At 40.1% G+C, this 21,654-nt stretch overlaps 1 pseudogene; it reads right to left on the bottom strand.

Annotated features, from left to right (window-relative positions):
• Positions 1-9,599: 9,599 nt before the first annotated feature.
• On the bottom strand, positions 9,600-21,426 carry LOC139011597 (mitochondrial carrier homolog 1-like; annotated as a pseudogene).
• Between the last annotated feature and the right edge of the window lie 228 nt (positions 21,427-21,654).

Here is a 21,654-nt window from a genome sequence, read left to right on the forward strand (position 1 = left end):
TGAGAGATGAAAATCAAAATGACAATGACATGCCATCTCACACCTGTCAGAATGGCTAACATCAACAAATCAACAAAGGACAAGTGCTGGCGAGGATGTGGAGAAAAAGGAACCCTGGTGCACTTCTGGAGGGAATGCAGACTGGTGCAGCCACTGTGGAAAACAGTATGGAGTTTCCTCAAAATGGAACTCCCATTTGACCCAGTAATCCCATTTCTAGGAATATATCACAAGAAATCAGAAAGGATATATGCACCCCTATGTTCAAAGCAGCACAATTTGCAATAGCTAAGATTTGGAAACAGCCTAAGTGCCCATCAGCAGATGAGTGGATTAAAAAACAATGGAATACTATGCTGCTGTAAAAAAGAAGGAACTCTTACCATTTGCAACAGCATGGATGAAACTGGAGAGCATTATGCTAAGCAAAATAAGCCAGTCAGAGAAAGATCAATATCACATGATCTCACTCATTTGTGGAATATAATGAACAACATAAACTGATGAACAAAAATAGAGCCAGAGGAAAAAAGTATTTTAGAATACAATAGAAGAAATGTTATTAATTGTTGATTTTTAATATTTCCTACAACTTTTGTGATGTTATACTATGTTAGTACAGTTTTGGTAATATTATTATATTTTAAATATTTTTTTCTTGAAATTCTAATGTTTATTGTATGAAATATTATATTTAAAATATTTTTCTTGAAATATTTATGCTTATTGTATGTAAATGACTAATTATTTTGTATTTACAATCTGGTAATAAAGTTATTTTGTAAAAAAAAATGTTGGTAGAATTCACCAGTGAATCCACCTAGGACTGGTGCTTTCTTTTCTGGAAGGTTATTAATTATTGGTTTATTAACTTTAATATATAGGCCTATTTAGATCTTCTATTTCCTCCTTTTTTAAAATTTATTGGTAATAGAGAAAGGAAGGGAGAGAGAGAGAGAGAGAGAGAGAGAGAGACAAAGAGAGAGATAGAAACAACAATTTGTTGTTTCACTTATTTATGCATTCATTGTTTGGCTCTTGTATTATGCCCTGCCCAGAGATTAAAACCACTACCTTGGCAAATCAGGATGACAATAACCAAGTGAACTACCCAGCCTGGGCAAAGTTCTTCTATTTCTTGTTATGCAGTATTGGCCAGTTGTGTCTTGCCAATAATTGGTCCACTTCATGTTAATTTCCATGGGGTCTTTAGCATTCCCCTCTTTCATTTTTGAAATTAATAATTTGTATTTCTCCCTTTCTTTTCTTAACATGTCTAGAGACTTTTTTATTTTATTGAATTTTTTCAAAGAACTAGCTTTTGGTTTATATGATTTTCTGTAATTATTTTATGTTTTTACTTTTATTAAGCTCTGCTTTAATAGTTATTATTTTCTTATTATTTTTAACTTTATTTGTGTGTAATTTGATGTTTTAATCTCTGGTTGCAGGAGGAAGAAAAAATGGCGGAGGCTTAGACGGACGTGTTGGTGCTTTGTCCAGGAGCAGATAAGGGCGAGCAGCTGAAACGGGTAACAATCAGCCCAAACAAACAGAGGAGATTCAGCTGAGAGACAGCCTGCAGCCAGGAAAGACAGAGAACTCCTAGAAAATGGGGATGGCTAGAGATTGAGGCTGAAACCTCCCCCTGGGTGCCAGCTCAGCGCAAGACCGCGCCATCTTGAGTAGCTGTTATCCGCATCCAGAGATCGGCTACTAACCCGGAGGCAACGGCTCTCAAGCAGCGCGACTACATGAACTCAGAGGAGACCTGCTTCCTTCCACGGAAAGGTTAGACCTCCCCCAAAGGTGCAGTTTGCAATTCAGGTTGGAGTGAGGAACGCGCGCGCGGGTGTGCTGGGGGGAAATCTGGGTCCCCCAAAATCTGCGCCCATAGAGGCCAGCATGACCCGCAAGTGGGGAGGGCTCCTGCAGGGCTGCTGGCAGAAGGTAACACTATAAATAAGCCCATAGTTGGACTGGATGCAAAGACGCAACCTCAGATTCTCCTAGGTGGCCCTCTACTTGGTGCCAGGGGCCAGAGCGCGCGCAGAGACTCCGCGCAGTTCTGGAAGGTGGAGCCCTGCAAGTTCACACAGCTTCCCAGGCTCTTGTTTACACACTTCCTCTTTAATCTGTGAGTTTGATTGTTGATCCCAGTGCATGTGATTGCCCAGCTGGGGTCGCTAGCGGAGCTTGTAGGGGAAGATCGTTTTTGGGGAGCCTGGGAAACAGAGCTGGGAGTGGTGCCTGGGGAACCAGCTCTGAGCAGAGCTGGTTCAGGTACAATAGAGAACTCCTGGTCAGAGAGGACTTATAGCCTTGGAGGTCAATCCCGACACACTGCCACCCAGAGGCAGAGCCACGAACTGACTCTTCTGTAAATACAGATAAAGGCAATAAGGGGAACCAATACTGCCTGCCTTAAAATCAGGACTGTGGCTTACAACACGGAGGAACAGTGTATCAGAGGGAAATTCAACATTCTCCTGAATTTCAGGGATGCCAAAAAGAAGAGTAGAAGATCTGAAGCACCTGCATTACTGCACATTTTTATTTTTATTTTTTTAAATTACTTTTTCACCTCTTAAATAAGAAAACATTTTTTTTCTTTTTTTCCCCCATCACCTGATTTTACCCTTTCAACTACTACATTTATATTTTTAACTAGTATTATTACTGCTACTATTTTACCATTTTTTAAAGTGTCATTTTATTTTGTCTTTATTTTATTTTGGGACTAATGTTCTCCATTCTATTTTCATCATTCCTTTAGCAACATTTTTCTCTACCTCAACTTGCCTCTGTGCTAAACTCTCTTCCCCACTTTTTCCCTTTTGTTGTCCTGTTTCTCTTACCCTACTCCAGCTTTAGATTTTCCCTATTCTTTTTACCCCCTGTCAAAATTTCACCCTACTTATATATCCTATGTCCAATCCCCTGCTCTAAATCCTTATACACCTTTCCCCTATCTTCCTTCACTATCCAAATTTTTTTTTCTTCTTCTTCTTTTCTCTCTCTATTGTTTTATTGTTGTTTGCTTGATTGACGAGTATATTGGGGTTTTTTTTAGGATTGTTTGTGAGGTTAGTCTGCTTATTCTTTTTATTTTTATGCCCCTCCCCCCCGGTTATTTCTGTGTTTCTGTTTTCCCTTGCGTCGTTTGATATTATTGGTTGTTTGTAGTTTGTATTCATCTCCAGGAATCTGTTGCTGTAATTTGTTGGTATTAGTGGCGGATCTATAGGAGTTTTCTCCTCATATAAATAGTCTCTTCCCCTTTTATACTTCATTCTCTTTTCTCTCTTACTTTTTTTTTCCTCTTCTTTTTTCCCCTCCCTTTTTCCAATTTCATTTTTGCACTCCTTTTTTTTCTTTTATTCTTTTGTTCTTTTTTCTCTTCTACCTTTTTCTCTTCTTTCCTCCTTATCTCCTAACTCTCTTAGCTCAGGTGACCACCTTTATTTGGGGTTAGTAATATTGTAAATACATTCGTGTTCAGTGCCTGGTACGTTGTGCCTTGTTGTGTTGTATTTTGTGCCTTTAAATCAACGCAGCAGATTCAAGCAACAGTGGCCTCCTGATCACCACACGCTCTGTCTGGGGAACAATTGCTGTGTGTGAAGCCTCCCTCCACCAGCCAGAAGAGCCACAACAGCTGTGAACAGCACCCACCAGAGGCCCTGCTATCAACGGAGGAGCCGCTGCTAACACAACCGCCCAAGGAGCAACCACAACCCGAGGAGCCACTGCCACCCAGGGAGCAGCCACTGAATGACTCAACAACTAGATATGTCAGTGAGATCAAACATGGGTAGACAAAGAAACCCCCAAAAGAAAGAGAAGGAGGACTCACGAGAAAAGCAGCTAAGTGAGACAGAGATATGCAACATGACGGAAAAAGAATTCAGAATAAGGGTCCTAGAGTACATGCACCGGATGTGCAAGAAGCAAGAAGAAACAGATGAAAAACTCAACTACTTATGCAAGAAGCTAGAAGAAACAGATGAAAAAATCAACAACTTAAGTAAGTCCCAAGAAGAAATGAAGAGCGACATAGCTGCAATAAAAAACACCATTGAAAGTATCAACAGTAGACTAGGAGAAGCGGAGGACTGAATTAGTGAATTAGAAGACAAGGAAGCAAAACACACTCAAACTGTACTGCAAATGGAGAAAAAATTTAAAAGACAGGAGGAGAGCCTAAGGGAGCTTTGGGACAACATGAAACGAAACAACATATGAATAATAGGGGTATCAGAACAACAGAAAGATGAACATGGATTAGAAAACCTATTCGAAGAAATAATATCAGAAAACTTCCCTGAGGTGGGGAAGAAAAAAGTCACACAAGCCCAGAGAGTCCCAAACAAGGTGAATCCGAAAAGACCCACACCAAGACACATCATAATTACCATGGCAAATGTTCAGGATAAAGAGAGAATCATACAGGCTGCAAGAGAGAGACGGAAAGTTACACACAAGGGATCTCCCATTAGATTATCAAATGATTTCTCAACAGGAACACATCAGGCCAGAAAAGAATGGATGGAAATCTACAAAGTGATGCAAAGCAAAGGACTGAATCCAAGAATAATTGGATAGCAAGGCTATCATTCAAAATTGAAGGGGAAATAAGAAGCTTCACAGACGAAAAAAAGGCTAAGGGAGTTTATCACCACCAAGCCAGCCATGCAAGAAATGCTAAAGGGGCTGGTGTAAAAAGAAGAAATAACAAGCTCAGAAAGAAAACAGCCACACACAAAAAAAGAAATGGCTACAAACAAGTACCTTTCAATAATAACTTTAAATGTAAATGGACTAAATGCTCCAACCAAAAGACATCAAGTGGCTGAATGGATAAAAAAACATGACCCATACATCTGCTCTCTACAAGAGACCCACCTCATTAGAAGGGACTCACACAGACTGAAAGTGAAGGGATGGAAAAATAACTTTCAAGCAAATGGAAAGGAAAAGAAAGCTGGGGTAGCAATACTTATATCGGACAAAATACATCTCAAAGTGAAGACCATAACAAGAGATAAGGAAGGACACTTCATAATACTAAAGGGATCAATACAACAAGAAGATATAACCCTGGTAAACATATATGCACCAAATGCAGGAGTACCCAAATTCATAAAAAAAAAACTCCTGGAAGATATCAAAGGAGAGATCAACAACAATATAATCATAGTAGGGGACTTTAATACACCACTGACATCACTGGATAAGTCCGCTAGACAAACAATCAGCAAAGAAACAGCAATCCTAAATGACTCACTAGATCAGATGGACTTAATTGACATCTTCAGAACACTTCACCCCAAAGCTGCAGAATATACATTCCTCTCAGGTGCTCCTGGGACATATTCAAAAATAGACCACATATTGGGTCACAAGCAAAGTCTCCACAAATTCAAGAAGATTGAAATCATAAAAAGCTTCTTCTGAGGCAAAACCGGTTGGGCTCAGTGGATAGAGCGTCGGCCTGCGGACTGAAAGGTCCCAGGTTCGATTCCGGTCAAGGGCATGTACCTGGGTTGTGGGCACATCCCCAGTAGGAGATGTGCAGGAGGCAGCTGATCGATGTTTCTCTCTCATCGATGTTTCTAACTCTCTATCTCTCTCCCTTCCTCTCTGTAAAAAATCAATAAAATAAATTTTTCAAAAAAGCTTCTTCTCACACCACGATGGCATAATGTTAGAGATAAACTACAATAAAAACAACCCAAAATACTCAAACACTTGGAAGCTGAATAGCATGTTATTAAATAATGATTGGGTTACCAATGACATCAAAGAAGAAATTAAAAACATCCTGGACTCTAATGACAATGAAAACAAAACAATCTAAAACCTATGGGACACAATGAAAGCAGTCCTGAGAGGCAAGTTTATAGCTCTGCAGGCCTATCTCAAAAAACAAGAAAAAATGGTAGTAAATCATCTAACTCTACAACTCAAAGAATTAGAAAGAGAGCAACAAGAAAACCCCAGAGTGAGCAGAAGGAAGGAAATAATAAAGATTAGAGCAGAAATAAATGACATAGAGACCAAAAAAACAATACAGAAAATCAATGAAACCAAGAGCTGGTTCTTTGAAAGGATAAACAAGATTGATGAACCTCTAGCCAGGCTCACTAAGAAGCAAAGAGAGAGGACCCAAATAAACCAAATCAGAAATGATAGAGTTGAAATAACAACAGACCCCACAGAAATACAAATAATTGTTAAAAAATACTATGGACAGCTCTACTCCAACAAACTAGACAACCTGGAGGAAATGGACAAATTCCTAGGAAAATACAACATTCCAAAACTCAATCAGGAAGAATCTAAAAATCTCAATAGGCCAATAACTATGGAAGAAATTGAAGCAGTCATCAAAAAGCTTCCAGCAAACAAAAGCCCAGGACCAGACAGCTTCACAGGGGAGTTTTACCAAACATTCAAGGAAGAACTAAAACCTATCCTCCCCAGACTACTACAAAAAATTCAAGAGGAAGGAGCACTTCCAAGCTCATTCTATGAAGTCAGCATCACCCTAATACCAAAACCAGGTAAAGACAACACAATGAAAGAGAACTACAGGCCAATATCCCTCATGAACATAGATGCCAAAATCCTCAATAAAATCTTAGCAAATCAGATCCAGCAGTACATCAGAAAGATCATACACCATGACCAAGTAGGATTTATCCCAGGGATGCAAGGATGGTACAATATCCACAAATCAATAAACGTGATACACCACATAAACAAATTGAAAGAAAAAAACCACATGGTCATATCAATTGATGCAGAAAAAGCATTTGACAAAATCCAACATCTATTTTTGATAAAAACTCTCAGCAAGGTGGGAATAGAAGGATCATACCTCAACATAATAAAAGCCATATATGACAAACCCACAGCCAACATCATACTCAATGGACATAAACTAACACCATTTCCCCTAAGAACAGGAACAAGACAGGGATGCCCACTCTCACCACTCCTGCTCGACATAGTACTGGAAGTATTAGCCATTGCAATTAGACAAGAAGAAGAAATAAAAGGCATCCAAATTGGAAAAGAAGAAGGAAAACTGTCCTTATTTGCAGATGACATGATATTATACATAAAAAACCCTAAAGACTCCATCAAAAACCTATTAGACTTAATACATGAATTTGGCAATGTAGCAGGATACAAAATTAATGCCAAGAAATGTATGGCATTTCTATACACCAATAGTGAACTTGCAGAAAGAGAGACTAAAAAAACAATCCCATTTACCATCACTCCAAAAAAATTAAGCTACCTAGGAATAAACTTAACGAAAGAGGTAAAAGACCTCTACTCAGAAAACTACAGGACGTTGAAAAAAGAGATAGAGGAAGACATAAAGAGATGGAAGAACATACCATGTTCTTGGATTGGTAGAATCAACATCATTAAAATGTCCATACTACCCAAAGCAATCCATAAATTCAACGCACTTCCCATTAAAATCCCAACAGCATATTTCACAGACCTAGAATGAACTCTCCAAAAATTCATCTGGAATAAAAAAAGACCCCGAACAGCTGCAGTGATCCTGAGAAAGAACAAAGTAGGTGGGTTCTCAATAGCAGATATCAAGCTGTATTACAAAGCCACTGTTCTCAAAACTGCCTGGTACTGGCACAAGAACAGATATATAGATCAATTGAATAGAATAGAGAGCCCAGAAATCGGCCTGAATCATTATGCTCAATTAATATTTGACAAAGGAGGCAAGAACATACTTTGGAGTCAAGATAGTCTCTTCAATAAATGGTGTTGGGAAACTTGGATAGATACATGCAAGAAAATGAAACTAGACCACCAACTTACACCATACACAAAAATAAACTCAAAATCGATAAAGGATTTAAGTATACGACGGGAAACCATAAAAATACTAGAAGAATCCAAAGGCAACACAATCTCAGACATATGCTGAAGCAACTTCTTCTCCAATACAGATCCTAGGGCATTGGAAACTAAAGCGAAAATAAACAAATGACACTACATCAAAATAAAAAGCTTCTGCACAGCAAAAGAAACCATCAACAAAACAACAAGAAAGCCCACTACATGGGAGAACATATTTGCCAATGTTATCACTGATAAGGGTTTAATCTCCAACATTTATAGGGAACTCATACAACTCAACAAAAGGAAGATAAACAATCCAATCAAAAAATGGGTAAAGGACCTAAATAGACACTTTTTAAAAGAGGACATTCAGAAAGCCAAGAGATATATGAAAACATACTCAAAGTCACTAATCATCTGAGAAATGCAAATCAAAACAATGAGGTACCATCTCACACCTGTCAGAATGGCTATCCTCAGCAAATCAACAAACGACAAGTGCTGGAGAGGATGTGGAGAAAAAGGAACACTCGTGCACTGCTGGTCGGAATGCAGACTGGTGAAGCCACTCTGGAAGACAGTATGGAGTTTCCTCAAAAAACAAAAAATAGAACTCCCATTTGACCCTGTGATTCCACTTCTAGGAATATATCCCAAGAAACCAGAAACACCAATCAGAAAGGATATATGCACCCCTATGTTCATAGCAGCACATTTTGCCGTTGCTAAGATCTGGAAACAGCCTAAGTGCCCATCAGCAGATGAATGGATTAGAAAACTGTGGTACATCTACACAATGGAATACTATGCTGCTGTAAAAAAGAAGGAACTCTTACCATTTGCAACAGCATGGATGGAACTGGAGAGCATTATGCTAAGTGAAATAAGCCAGTCAATAAAGGAAAAATACAACATGATCTCACCCATTTATGGATAATAAAGACCATAATAAACTTTTGAACAAAAATATATACAGAGGCAGAGCTGCCTCGAACAGACAGTCGAACTACAGCGGGAAAGCCAGGGAGGGTTGAGGGCTGTGGGGGGGAGGGTAATAGATAAACCGAAGGACTTGTATGCATGCATATAAGCATAACCAATGGACATAAGATACTGGGGGGTTGGGGAGGCTGGGGGATTGTCAAGGGCTGGGGGGAAAAAAAAGGAGACATATGTAATACTCTTTGTAATACTTTAAGCAATAAAAAAGAAAAAAAATAGTGTTGAGAAAAATAAAGGCAGAAACTAGCAGTAGATTCCTAGTACAGGCCTGACATGATGGTGGTCTCATGAAAGAGGATCATACCCTACTTACAAGCAACAGAGTGGTGCTCCCAGTTGATCTGCAGGATGAGTAATAGGACTGATTTGGGAATGAGTGGGAGTGAGATCTGACATTATTAGCCTTTTCCCATACAACCTGGTACTCCACAGGCCCCATGCACAAAGCAGACTCAAAAATTCTATGAGATAAGGGGATTCTACTCCATTTCTCTATTCTTGATCTACCTTCTCCAGGTCTAACAGGTGACTGATCAAGCCACTGGTTATAGCCACACCTCCACCCATCTCCTACTTTTGGACAAAGGCATGGCAAACATGGACATGGAAGACCATCAGGGCTGGGGCACATCTAGGTGTTGCTGGGTTGGAGTTGTCTCACCTACAGCAGCCAGGCTGAGACAGCTTGTTTTAGGACATCCAAGGCAAAGCTAACTCCACACACTCAGGTACTTCCAGCCTTGGATCCAGGATTTGAACACTGGGGATTAGGGGGAAGCTCAGCTTACAGCACACAGTTGTTCAAAGCCATGGGATCATCAACCAGCAGGAAAAGGTAGGTCAGCACACTCACTGCAATTACCATAAAAAATTGGTGTAGCTCCAGATGGCCAGAGCCTGGCTAAACTTGAAACCTTGGTTCTGGGTGTTTCCCAGCCGCCACCCACCCCCTTTCCGAGGTTTCACTTATATGGTCATCCACCAGGTAGGCATTAATGAAGTGGGCCAACAGGTTACAGGCCCCACAAGAAAACCATAATTCACAGAAGGTGAGGGATGAAGCTGATAACATGTCCCAGCAGCCCCTCCTTTTTGTAAATGTTCCCAGTGGAGCTCAGCACGCCACTGTACTTGGCCTCCTATAACACAGATTGGACCATAAAGCACATTGAGATTGTGGGTGTGAGGTCAAGAAAAAAGCCTCTTTTTCCTTGCTGTCACCTTCCACCATTTATGAAAAGCACCTGGTAATTAAACCTCAATATTGTTAGCGCCTCTGATTCAAACAGCTCCTTTGTTCAAAATACAAGACAAGTTATTTTCAAGGCTACATTCTTTTTAAAATTTAATTATTTATTTATTTTTTAAAAATTTTATTGTTGAGAATATTATATATGTCCCTCTTTCTCCTCATTGACCTCTTCTAGCTTACCCCTGCCCCCAACTCCAGACCTTTACCACCCTATTGTCTGTGTCCATGGGTTATGCACACATGCATACAAGTTCTTCGGTTCAGCTCTTCCCACCTACCCACCCTCCCCTGCCTTCCCTCTGAGGTTCGAAAGTCTGTTCCATGTTTATATGTCTCTGCATCTATTTTGTTTTTCAGTTAATTTTGTTCATTAGATTCCACATATGAGTGAGATCATGTGATACTTACCTTTCTCTGACTAGCTTATTTTGTTTAGCATAATACTCTCCAGGTCCACCTATGCTCTTGCAAATGGTAAGAGTTCTTTCTTTTTTACAGCTGCATAATATTCCATTGTGTAAATATGCCACAGATTTTTTTATCCACTTACCTGCTGATGGGCATTTAGGCTGTTTCTAAAACTTAGCTGTTTTAAACTGCACTGCTATGAACATAGGGGTGCATGTATTCTTTATGACTTCTTAGGATATATTCCTAGATGTGGGATCACTGGGTCAAATGGGAGTTCCATTTTTAATTTTTTGAAGAAACTCCATACTGTTTTCCACAGAGGTTACACAAGTTTGCATTCCCACCAGCAGTATACTAGGGTTCCCTTTTTTCTACATCCTTGTCCACACTTGTCGTTTGTTGATTGTTGATGATAGCCATTCTGACAGGTGTGAGTTGGTACCTTATTGTTGTTTGATTTGCATCTCTTTGATTAATAACTTTGAACATTTTTTCATATGCCTCTTAGTGTTTTGTATTTCCATTTTAGAGAAGTGTCTATTTAGGTCCTTTGCCCGTTTTTTAATTGCGTTGGTTGTCTTCCTTTTGTTAACTTGTATGAATTCCCTATCTATTTAGGAAATTAACCCCTTATTGAATGTATCATTGGCAAATATGTTCTCCCATGCAGTGGGAGTTATTTTGTTTATAGTTTCTTTTGCTGTGCAAATGCTTTTTATTTTCTTGTGGTCTCATTTGTTTATTTTCTCCTTAGTTCCCATTGTCCTAGGGGATGTATGGTTAAACATATTGCTATGAGAGATATCTGAGATTTTACTGTCTATCATTTCTTCTAAGATTTTTATGGTTTCATGTCGTACATTTAAGTCTTTTACCCATTTTGATTTCATTCTTTTGTATGGTGTAAGACAGTGATGGTGAACCTATGACATGCGTGTCAGAGGTGACACGTGAACTCATTTTTTTGGTTGATTTTTCTTTGTTAAATGGCATTTAAATATATAAAATAAATATAAAAATATAAGTCTTTGTTTTACTATGGTTGCAAATATCAAAAAATTTCTATATGTGACACAGCACCAGAGTTAAGTTAGGGTTTTTCAAAATGCTGACACGCCGAGCTCAAAAGGTTCGCCATCACTGGTGTAAGATCATGGTCTATTTTCATTTTTTTTTTTTTGCATGTACCTCTCCAATTTTTCCAACACCATTTATTGAATAGACTGTCTTTTTTTAATATATATTTTATTGATTTTTCACAGAGAGGAAGGGAGAGGGATAGAGAGTTAGAAACATCAATGAGAGAGAAACATCAGTCAGCTGCCTCCTGCTCACCCCCCACTGGGGATGTGCCTGCAACCAAGGTACATGCCCTTGGCCGGAATCGAACCTGGGACCTTTCAGTCTGCAGCCGACACTCTATCCACTGAGCCAAACTGGTTAGGGCTGAATAGACTGTCTTTACTCCATTGTATGCTCTTGCCTTCTTTGTCAAATATTAATTGAGCATTATGGCATGGTTCTACTTCTGGATCCTCTCTTCTGTTACATTGATTTATATGCTTGTTCTGTGCCATTACCAGGCTATTTTGAATGCAATGCTTTGTAGTATTACTAGATACCCAGTATTTTGATCCCTCCAACTTTGTTCTTCTTTCTCAAGATTGCTGCAGCTATTCAGAGTGTTTTTTGACTCCATAAAAAAATTATGGTGTTTGTTCTAGGTCTCCGAAATGTGCTGTTGGTATTTTAATAGGGATTGCACTGAATCTATAGATTGCTTTAGGTAGTATGAACATTTAAATGATGTTGATTCTACCAATCAATGAACACAATATATTCTTTGAAAGGATAAACAAGATTGGTGAAGTTCTATCCAGACTCACCAAGAAGCAAAGAAAGGACCTAAATAAACAAAAGCAGAAATGAAAGAGGTGAAATAACAACTGACCCCACAGAAATACAAAGGATAGTACAAAAATACTATAAATGATTTTATTCCAACAAACTGGACAACCTGGACAAAATGGACATATTCCTAGGAAAATACAATCTTCTAAAACTCAATCAGGAAGAATCAGAAATCCTGAATAGGCTGATAACTACTGATGAAATTGAAGCAGTAATAAAACTCCCCGCAATCAAAAATCCTGGTCTGGAAGGCTTCACAAGGAAGTTAATCAAACAATCAAAGAACACCTACCCTCCTCAAACTATTCCAAAAAATTCAAGAGGAAGAAACACTTCCAAGATCTTTCTATAAGACCAGCATTACCCTAATTCTAAAACCAGATAAAGCCACTACAAAGAAAAAGAATTATAGACCAATATCCCTGATGAACATTGATGCTAAAATCCTCAACCAAATATTAGCAAATCAGATCCAGCAATACATTAAAAAGATCATACATTATGACCACGTGGGATTTATTCCTGGGATGCAAAACTGTTATAATATTTGCAAATCATTAAGCATGATACATTATATAAACATATTGCAGGACTAAAATCAAGGTTACATTCTTGTATACCTCTCCCCTTTGATATTTTTACAACTCAAGGATAATTTGCATCAAGGAGTCTCTAGTTAATAGAAACTCCTCCCCACTCCAATAAGCCTCTTTTGAACTCTTCATAACTTTACTATAAGCATGTTTTAGAGGCTTGTGAAAAATACTGATAAAACACTTCTCTAGGACATCTGCAAGACTGTTTCAACCCCAAATCCCCCTCATTCCTTGTCACATAGCAACAGTAGCCATTACCCTTTAAAAGATCAGGCCACTGTTTATTACTTGTCCTTGAAATGAGTAGTAATGTACTAGCCCTTACCCTGCAGGGAAAGTAAAATAAATTTTCTCTCTGCATCTATTTCTTCTCTCAGTTGTGAATTCTTTTACAGCCTGCATCATCATCTCCTAGGAGGTCTCCTTCACCACTTTCCTCAGAGAAGTCTTCATGTCATCCTTGTTGGAATTCTGCATGATCTCTTCTGGAGGAAAAACATTTTTCATGCTTCCCCATGTCACAGTGGAGAGGGTGTTGGACATCAACTGGGGACTCAGGTCTGGAGCAGCCCTATCTTTCCATTCACTTGAACAATTTCCTTGGCAAGGTAAAGAAATTCAGTGGAAAGAGGAGCTTCCTCCCCAACACATTGGTCCCAATGGTGGGGGGCATCAGCTCATAACCTATCTGAATGAGCAGTTTCATGTAAAGCAGTAAATGAGCACTGTCATAACCATGCCCAGCACCAAAAGAGCCATGGTGGCCAGGCTGCCTGGCAGGTCAAGGATGGCACAGGTGTATGGCAGATGGTGAGCCAGACCTTGCCACTGTTGGGCAGGGAGATCCGGCTCTGCCTTCAGCCATCCCTAGGGCACTACCCAAGTTCTGTATGCTTGTTCATGGCTCTTTCTCTGGTCTGGGTAATTTTCCTATGTGCATTTGTAGATAGTACTGAGCCAATAATTCAAGGCGTGAACTCTGAGAAAAAAGACACCTACCAAGAAGGGTGTCTAGTGTCTAACTGGGCTCAAATAAAAAAAATTCTTGCAGCCATTTCTACATAGGGCCTCTCACACAAATCACACTTTAGATAGAGGCCTGCAGTAAATCATCTGTCTGCCTGTGCACTGAACTGCCTGCCTGCACTGTGTTTTTGCCACCTGCACCAGCTATTGTAGATGAGTTCCTGGCATCCTATTTCAACCAATAGGACTGAGGCTTTCGCCATCCAATCAGAGCTGTGCAGCTCCAACCAACCAGAGCAGCTCTATTCTGACTAATCAGAACAGTGCCTCTTGGACCAGTCAAACTGCAAGGATTTGGATCCTCATTTGCATGAGAACAGAACAATCAGGGACCTGGGGTGGGGACTTCAGTCCATATTAGCCAGCTCCCCCTAGCCTTGGGGGTACACTTTCCCTTTCTACCCAAGCTCCTCCCTGGTTGAGCTGAAACATCTAAGAAGATGTCTCACTACAGGAGTAGAGCACACCAGTGCAGGACAGAGCAGACTGGCACAGAATGGAGCATACCAGCAGAGGGCACAACAGCTTGAAGTTGAACAGATCCTGGAGGAGCAGAGCAGAGCTGTCTAGCAAGAGAAGGGCCTGGTCACAGGGTCAGGAGACTCACAGCTGTGCTGTTTTTACAGCCATGCTGTGTCACAATTTAGCTGTTTCGTACTTAATTAAGTTTCCTTCTTCAACACATCCCAAATTGGGGATTCCTGTTGGGGTTGAATTGGTTCCCACAACCATCTGTAGTTTTCATTTAATGTAGCTCCTACCTTTTCATTACTCTGACCTATAAATTCTGTCTACCTTAGTCTCCCTAAATTCTGAGCTCTGCCACCTCCAATAAGTAAGAATGCTAGACTATATTTTGCTTCCTCTTTTTATTTTTCACTGATACCTGGCAACTCTTCAGGTATTGATCTGGGGGCATTCACAGAACTAACCTCATTTGTTTATCTTTTTTTTTTAAGGGATCATTTTTTTGCACTGCCTATTTTCAAATGTTTGAAAACAGTGTTTTTGTTTGTTTGTTTTGTCTAGTTTCTACTTGGTTAAGGCAGCAGAGTAAAGCCTGGTCCTGTTATTACATCATGGCTTAAAGTGAAACACAATCACATAGCAACTTAGTGCACATTATTCCACTTGTCCAGGCTTACAGTGTTCTATGTGTTCCTTCACATTAGGGTAATATTGTACAGGTTTTTATTATTTAAAAATTAATGTATTATGGACATTTATACATGTTACTACATGTTTTTACAGAATTTATCCTTCTTGTGACTCTCCCTCTAGCTGTGACTCTTTAGAAAATTCTCTGGAATATTCAGAGAATGTGTATATTTTATTAATCCTGCACTCTCTTTCCTTCTTTCTCTCACTTTTCTCATTCCTCTCTCACAACTCTATTCTTATTACAACAAAGAATGTAGATTTGATCAGAGATTTCTGCTAGCCAACACAATGAATATTGTTATGCTAAAGATCTGGATATCAATATTGCCCTATATCTTTGTAACTCAAATCCTTATCAAAATAACTTCAAATGTTGGCCCCAGAACAAGGAGGTAGGTGGTATTTTTGTTATATCAGATTTGAAGAGCTTGAGATTCAATAAACTTAAATTGAGAGGCAATAGAAGGAGAGTGTAGGCTCTTGTAGTCTGAATCTTCCTTGGTTCTTAACAACATTGTGTTGTAGTTTCTTGATCTATAAAATGGGGTAATAATAATATTTACTTCATAGGGTTATAAAAAAATAAAAAGTTAAAATTAATAAAAAATAGTATTGATGACTTTACATATATAAAATCATCGTGGCTGTGCCTGGAATATAAATCTTCAATAAGTGTTTGTTATTAATTGTCACTTCTAGAGTCAAGTATGGAATACACATCAATTTAAGTTTAATTTTAGCTTTTCTAACTGGAAGTACATAATTTTTCTTTATATAAAATTATGTGACTCTATAAATTATGATTATTAGAAACCTTGATGAATTATTTTCTATTTCCTCCTTGGTTGCTAAGCTCATAAATTCATTTTGAGGTTCAGCTTAGTATGGTTCTGAGTTGTTCTCTGATGACTGTTTACTTGCATACCACTCCATCAAAAGTTAGTGAAATAATTTATATATTTGTTGTTATTTATATCTTTGTTGTTCTAGGGACATTCCTTTCAATGGTTTGATACCAAATTTATTCCTTATTTTTCATTATGGCTGAGAAACTTATTGCATATCACTAGAAATATAAATTTCACACTTCCTGGTAGAAATTAATGTTTAGTGTATGGGCTTGTATATATAGGAGAAATGATGTCAAGACAGAATGGATTTCAGAATTTTATATTTCTGGGTTTTCATGATACTTCTCTTGATTTTTAAAAAATTAAGTTAGGGAAGTAGAACTATTTATACTGTGTTTTATATCTAGACAAAAATCTAATTAGCTAAATCATAAGTTTAACTTTGCTGAGACCCAAACTTGGCTTAGTTTTTGGATGCTGAGATACTTAGAAACTGGATTCACTTATTTTAATTGTATTTAAATTAAGAAAAAGGAGATCAATATCTTTCATATTAAAGGAAGTAGAATGTAGGCCTCATAGCCTATATATGTTATCTCTTTAAAAAATCCTTGTTTTTTTTTTCTCTTCTTTGGGAATTTGAAAATAGTTTTTGATTTTAGAAAATACCACCCTGCTAAATTTATGGTAACAGAAAATCTTATCAACCCTCTCTCTTCTTTAGAAAACAACGGAATGCCTCTCTTCTACTTTTGTTTCAGAATAGGCTCTTTATCTGTTAGGATAAGGAGCTCTTGGAGATCTACTTCTTTTGTTTCTTTTCTAGTTTAACAATTGCATCAGCATGTGCAGAAAAAAGAGACCCTTTGATTACCATTACCTGCTCTTTGTCCTCTCTAGGATAGTCAAATTTTTCCTAACAACTGAGCTACATTTTTTCTAGTTGTTGCCAATTGCACTTCTGTAGTGATATGGGGAAGCATTCCAAAGCCTTCTAAGTTGTCAAAGTGCAAAATGAGTACAGCAAATATACTGGGAACGTCCTCAGGATGTGCAATGGCTTCATTCACTTTCCTGATAAGTTGTCTCAGGAACGGACATTATTGCTTGGGCTCATGCACAGCCTTAGGTATACAGCAAGCTATTTGGAAATATATAGTATTGCAACTACTCAAGTATACCTCTACTAAGAAAGGACTTATTAGCTTACACTCTGAAACTGGTATTATCTATCTGGCTTACTGTCAGTGAGATCATCATAAGATCCTTGAGTCAGTTCAACTCATGAAAGGAGAGATGTAACAAACAATTTGAAAATGCATTTGTAAAGATGACCTTGGGTTGCTTGGTAAAACCAATCTCTGAAAGCAAATCTCCAGAAAACCTGGGATCAATACTCTTTCTCAGGTTTAGGAAGCATATAATCCATTTAAGATTTATTAATTAAAATCAGACACCTGCCCATATTGCTAATCTGTACTTTTCAATCCCTTTACCTGTTTCATTGAGTCCCCCAACTCTCCTTGCTAGTTGGTTACTGAAAATATTACGGGGAACACTTCTTAAAGTATGTGATTATCTAATCATAATGCTGTACACCTGAAACTAACCTACACTAATAAAAGACAAAGATGCTAATTGATCGTACCTTCGCTACATCCCAAGCCACGCCCACCAGCCAATCAGAGCGACTATATGCAAATTAACCCAACCAAGATGGTGGACAGCAGCCACGGAGCTGGAGCAAGCAGGAGGCCTGGTTGCCCGGGCAATGGAGGAAGCCAAGCTTCGGGCTGCCCTGAGCTGGCTGTGGCCTCCACTCATGACAACAAAGTTTCAATTATAGAAGATAAATAAATCCCAGATACCTGCTTCCAGCCAGCCTCCACTGACAGCTTGGGTGGCTGGGGGCTGTGACCAGCCTTCAAACAGCCATCAGCCCCTCACCCAGGATGGCCACACCCTCAGGGGGTGAGGGTCCCGGCTGGGGGGTTTGGCCAGTCTGCAAACAGCCATCAGCCTCACACCCAGGCTGGCCACACCCTCATGGGGTGAGGGTCCCCACTGGGGGGCTTAGCCATCCTGAAAACAGCCCTCTGCCCTCACCCAGACTGGCCAGGCACCCCAGTAGGACCCCCCACCCTGAAGGGGCTGTGGCCAGCCTGCAAATGGCCCTCAGCCCCTCACTCAGGATGGCCAGGCACCCCAGTGGGGATCCCCACACTGAAAGGGCTGTGGCCAGCCTGCAAACAGCCATCAGCCCCTCACCCAATTGGCCAGACACTCCTATATAATAAAAGGGTAATATGCAAATTGACCCTAATAGCAGAATGACTGGGAATGACTGGCCACTATGACACACACTGACCACCAGGGGGCAGATGCTCAATGCAGGAGCTGCCCTCTGGTGGTCAGTGCACTCCCACATGGGGGAGCTCTGCTCAGCCACAAGCAAGGCTGATGGCTGCCAGTACAGCGGTGGTGGCGGGAACCTCTCCTGCCTCCTCAACAGCACTAAGGATGTCTGACTGCAGCTTAGGCCTGCTCCCTGCTGGCAAGTGGACATCCCCAAAGGGCTCCCAGGCTGCCAAAGGGATGTCTGGCTGCCAGCTTAGGCCCAATCCATGGGGAGCGGGCTTAAGCCAGCAGTTGGTCATCTCCAGAGGGGTCCCAGACTGCAAGAGGGCACAGGCCAGGCTGAAGGACCCCCCCGAGTGCACAAATTTTTGTGCACTGGGCCTCTAGTACAAAGTAATATTGAATGTGAACTGTAATTGAAAAATCTATAATAATAAAAGCATAATATGCTAATTAGATCAGACAGCCGAATGACCTTCCAGACATTATTCCAGACTTCCTTTCAGATGAAGCTGCCAGGGCAGGGGCTGAAGCAGAGGTGGTTAGGGGCAATCAGGCAGGCAGGTGAGCAGTTAGGGGTGATCAGGCAGGCAGGAAGAGTGGTTAGGGGCCATCAGACAGGCAGGCAGACTGGTGAGGGGTGATCAGGCAGGCAGGCGAGCGGTTGGGAGCGTTCAGGAGGGCAGTCGGACATCCCTCTTAAAAACAAAGTCTGCTGGCTCCCAACCGCTCGCCTGCCTGCCTGCCTGCCTGCCTGATTGCCTCTAACCACTTCTGCCTGCCTGATCACTCCCTAACTACTCCCCGTCAGTCTGATCGACGCCTAACTGCTCCTTGCTGGCCCGATTGCCCCTAACTGCCCTCCCCTGCCAGCCAGGTCACCACTAACTGCCCTCCCCTGTAGGTCTGGTTCCCCCCAACTGCCCTCCTCTGCCCGCCCGGTCACCCCTAATTGCTGTCCTCTGCAGGCCTCATCAACCCCAACCGCTCTCCCTTGCAGGCCTGATCACCCACAACTGCCCTCCCCTGATGGCCATCTTGTGGCAGCCATCTTGTATCCACAAGGGGGCAGCCATCTTTGACCACGTGGGGGTGGCCATCTTTTGTGTTGGAGTGATGGTCAATTTGGATATTTCCCCTTTATTTTATAGACTAGTGGTCCGGTGCATGAAATTCGTGCACATCGAAAGGGAATTAATTAGAGGATGTGAGTGTGAGGCAGTCTGCATTTCTGAAACTCAAAGACATGAATTTTAGCTATTACTTTGCCAAATAAATGGAATTTACAGATATCATTTAAAAGAGCATTCAGCTTAATATTAAAAACTCTGGCTACCAAGTCAGGTCTGTTTTCAACTTTTTGCCAGTATTGTAAATTGTTTGCAATATCTGCCCATTTGGGGTTGCATGTCATGGTTGTGAATAAATTGGGCTTGCCATACTTCGTTATAATTGCCATAGCATCCTGATATCGCTGCTGCATATTTCTTGGACTACCCTCAAATGATGATGGAAGTATTATCATTTTACCAATCGGCACATTGTCATTTTCAGATCTAGATTTGAGATCGTCCATCAAACCACTATATTTTTCAACTGTCAATTTATATTGGTTTGCTTTGATGAAATGTATCTGATTTGCCTCCATTTTTTAATATGAATTCACCATAAACTGTTGAGTTAATTTTCCTGCATTTAAAATAGGATTGAACGTGTCCCGCACAGAGAGATGAAATCCATAATACTGCATTTGTTTGACTCATGTCCTTACATTTTGTCTAATATTATTGTTGATTACACTATTGTCTCTGAGTCTCAATGCAATATCTGTTCCCCAGCCTTTTTCACCATGTGGAAAAAGAATAGGATATGTCATTGCATCTAATGTAGGAAACAGAATATTGATTTGTTTCATTTTAGTAGCATTTGGATTATTGGGATCTGGTTTAGAATGAATGAGCAAGCCCCTTTCAAAATGAGGTTCTCCATCTTCATTTCTGAATATGACAGCAACCTCGGTTACATGGGGAGAATTATATCTACTTGGGTCACTATTATGCTTATATTTAATTGCCATTGTTACTTCTGTGGGAGCAATACCTTTTGCTGCTGCTTCAGATTGGGCTTCCTTTCTACCTCATGTAGCATCTTGTACAATTTTGTTAATTCATTTATTTCATACATGAGGTTGTTGATGTTGATCATGAGTCTTTCTGAGCAGCCCTGGTTTTCTAATCTTTTACTTGTAGCTTCAGCTGTATCCAAAATACAGAGTTGGGAAAACTTCTGAGAAACACCTGGTTTGCTAATCTTTTACTTGTAGCTTCAGCTGTATCCAAAATACAGAGTTGGGAAAACTTCTGAGAAACACCATACAAAGGATGTAAAGTTCCAGTACAGTGATAAACTTGTCCGTTTATTCTAAAACAGTATGGCCCATATCCTGATGGTGATGAAATATTTGCAGCCATGGAAGCAAAAGCAAAAGAACTATTTATGGAACAAATATTTTCCATGAAATTTTTACTGTCAGAATCTTTGTTTGTCATTAATCTTTTTAAATATGCCAGGTAGTCTGGAAAACATATACCATTTGGACAGACTTTCCCTTTGCTACAACATTGAGTAAATTTCCCATCGGATGGTTTTTCATCAGAGAAATTTAGTGGTAGGCAAAATTCACATCTAACAGTCATTCCGACACAACTATGTTCGAGAATTGCATCCTCATGTACTTTATTTTTGCTGAGAAGGCAGTTCCTACCAGAATTGATAGTACTTGTTGATGATTGTTCTCTAGACATATTCTGTCATTGCCACTGCCTTCTTTCAACTTCAAAGGCACATTGGTTTTTAGACATTTTCTGTCAATGACGTTGGTGATTTTCAGCGTCAGAGCAACATTTTTCCAGTAGCTCGTCTTCAGATACATTCTTTCGCAGGCGCCACTTTCTTTCAAGATCAGACACATGTTGCTCTTCAGACATTTTCTGTTGATAACACCGGTATTTTTTGGCTGCAGAGCTACGTTGTATCAACAGTTGTTCTTTAGACATAGTCCCACCTCTCTACTGTTATGGTCTGAGGTGCAGGTGAATGAGATTCCTGCTGTCAGGCCGCTGAGAGCTGTCTGACCAATGGCTGATTCTGGCTGATTCTGTTGGGGTGGGACTTCCTCCTCTCTGCTATCAGTTTCCAC

This window comes from Myotis yumanensis, unplaced genomic scaffold (assembly GCF_028538775.1).
Source record: "Myotis yumanensis isolate MYYU_CA2020_CCGP unplaced genomic scaffold, mMyoYum1.0.hap1 SCAF_1, whole genome shotgun sequence".
Taxonomy (NCBI): domain Eukaryota; kingdom Metazoa; phylum Chordata; class Mammalia; order Chiroptera; family Vespertilionidae; genus Myotis; species Myotis yumanensis.